This window comes from Hyperoodon ampullatus (genome assembly GCF_949752795.1).
Source record: "Hyperoodon ampullatus genome assembly, chromosome: 7".
In the NCBI taxonomy this organism is placed as follows: Eukaryota; Metazoa; Chordata; class Mammalia; order Artiodactyla; family Ziphiidae; genus Hyperoodon; species Hyperoodon ampullatus.
Genome location: NC_136920.1, coordinates 4,166,913 through 4,169,560, shown reverse-complemented (window position 1 = coordinate 4,169,560; position 2,648 = coordinate 4,166,913).

Genomic DNA, 2,648 nt, shown 5'->3' with positions numbered 1-2,648 from the left:
GGTCCTTCCCCCAGTGTTTAACAATCATGAACTATTTAAGACACACCAGAAACATAAATAAAAATAGGAAGAACCTGCATCTACCCACCCACCACTTGGCTTAAGAAACACGACATGAGGACGGGTTCCAGGGCTCTGGGGGACCCCTCACAATAGAACCCCTCCCCCACTGGAGGGGACCATTCATCTGAGATGTGTGCTCCTCACATCTAGGCGTATGTAACTTATTTCCATATATTGAACCGTGCTATGGAAGTCACATCAACCTGTGCTTTTCCTTTTGCGACTTTCTCACCACTCCCAGCACTGTGTCTGGGAAACTTTGCCAGGGGATGCATGTAGCTGTAGGTCATTATTTTAACCATGTCGATTCCACACACAAATATACCTCAATGTGCCTCTTCTCGGTGGAGGTTCAGAGCTGCTCTAATTTTCAGTAATTACCGACAGGAACCTGCACTCAGCAGAAACTGATGGGCCTCTCCAAGGTGCCCAGATGTGGCCCAATTGCTCTCCCAGCCCTCAACCCCGTGTGCCTTCTCCTGAGAAAATGAGCACGCTTCAGAGCCACCCTTGCAGACAGATTCCTCCCTCTCAGAGCTTTGCGAAGAAGATGCACGCAGGAGTCCTCTGAGAACAAGTGTCCCTCCTGGAGCACGCTGCAGGATTACACCATAGATACAGGGCCTCTGAGTGTCCAGCACACGATCCAGGCGATACATCCTACTTGGTTGTCCTGCCCCTGTGTCTCTCTTCATCTGGAAGAGACCACCACTGTTTTTCTCTTTTTTTGGCTTTTGGGGTCAGCGGCAGCTTTGAAGAGTCTAGGCTAGGAACTTCCCTGGCAGTCCAGTGGTTAAGACTTCACCTTCCATTGCAGGGGGTATGGGTTCAATCCCTGGTCAAGGAGCTAAGATCTCACATGCCTTGTGGCCAAAAAACCAAAACATACAACAGAAGCAATATTGTAACAAATTCAATAAAGACTTAAAAAAAATTTAAAAAGGATTCTAGGCCAGTTGTCTGGAAGAAGTTTCCACAGTCAGATTTGTTGGACAGTTTCTTGATGATTAGACCCAGGTTGAACTTTCGAGCCAGAACATGGCTTCAGTGGTGCTGATCCTCAGTGCTACTCACTGCCCGGTGCCTAGTGCCTGTTTGTCTCTCTGTTGGCGATACTAAGATTGATCACCAGGTTAGGGTGGGACCCACCAGTTTTCTCTGTTTTCATGGTACCCTTTTAGCTTGGGAAATAATGGAAGAAATGTGGGGAACTCATTCTGATTTAACTTGAATTTTATGCTAAGTAAAACAGACTATTGGTGACCTATCAGACATACATTGTCATCTGTTTTAATCATTAAAGAAAAGAGTGCACTGACCAGAAGTCAAGAATGTCCATGTTAAAATAAAAGATGAAATGCCTCTCTTCCTGGGAGGTCAATGCTGGTGCTCCTTAGATAAGACTCCCTTCCCAGGGGCCAAGACTGTACTGACTCACTGTGTATGTGCCGATCTGGGATTTTTTTGTGGGTTTTTTTTGTTTGTTTGTTGGTTTGTTTTTCCTGAAACCTTGAAGGAATGTCTCCCTGACTTGCTTGATGGTCTTTGTTCTGACAAGATATAAACCTGTGCTGAAAACCCTGCTTCTCTGGAGCAGTTTCTCAGAGACATCTGGGAAACGGGCTTCTAGGCTATAGTGCTCAGTTTGGCTCAAGTAAAATGCTTCTCTATCCCTATTATAGATTGTTTACTGATTATTTCTGTTCTCATTGCTTGGTGTAGTTGGCATGATATTCGAAAAACCCACCGGAGGTCACCTGGAATCTACTTTGGACCAGTGCTCGGGACCAAGCACAGGCCCCTTGAACGCCAGCCCCCAGCCCCCTCCCCAGCTTCCCAGCACTGCCCAGATGCTCTGGTGAGCTCTTCCTCACATCTGGATCTCCTTGTACTAGGTGATTGTCCACGACTTTTATTTTAGCTGTTATCTTAAGACATGGAGCCTTAAGGGGATACCAGTACATTTCCTAGGTCAAAGGAACCTAGGGGGGAATTTCTAGGCAGGAAAGGCCTAGGAGGGACTTTGGAGTGAACGGGGCTGGCTGACCATTTTTTAAAATGTGGCTTAAAATTAGAAAGATTTGTACTTTATAGTAAAATGAAACTTTTAAAAAGTGGGAGGAAATTCCCTGGTGGCATAGTGATTAAGAATCCACCTGCCAATGCAGAGGACACTGGTTCAAGCCCTCGTCTGGGAAGATCCCACATGCCGCAGAGCAACTAAGCCCACGTGCCACAACTACTGAGCCTGCACGCCACAACTACTGAAGCCTGCACACGTAGAGCCCATGCGCTGTAACAAGAGAAACCACCGCAATGAGAAGCCCGCACACCGCAAGGAAGGGTAGCCTGGGCTCAATTAGTAGAAACTAGAACTGAAAAAAATAAAGGGGAAACTTTTAAAACTCAAGCAGGAAAACTGTGAGATCTCTGTCTGTGTCTATCTGGATATATGTACATCTTTGTGTATTTATAAATATGATCTGTCTCTACCTGTGGATAATATTATCAAAATTAATTTGTAAAAGAGCTCTATTTAGTCGACTCACATGTAAGTGCTTACAAATCAACTATTTCTAAATACA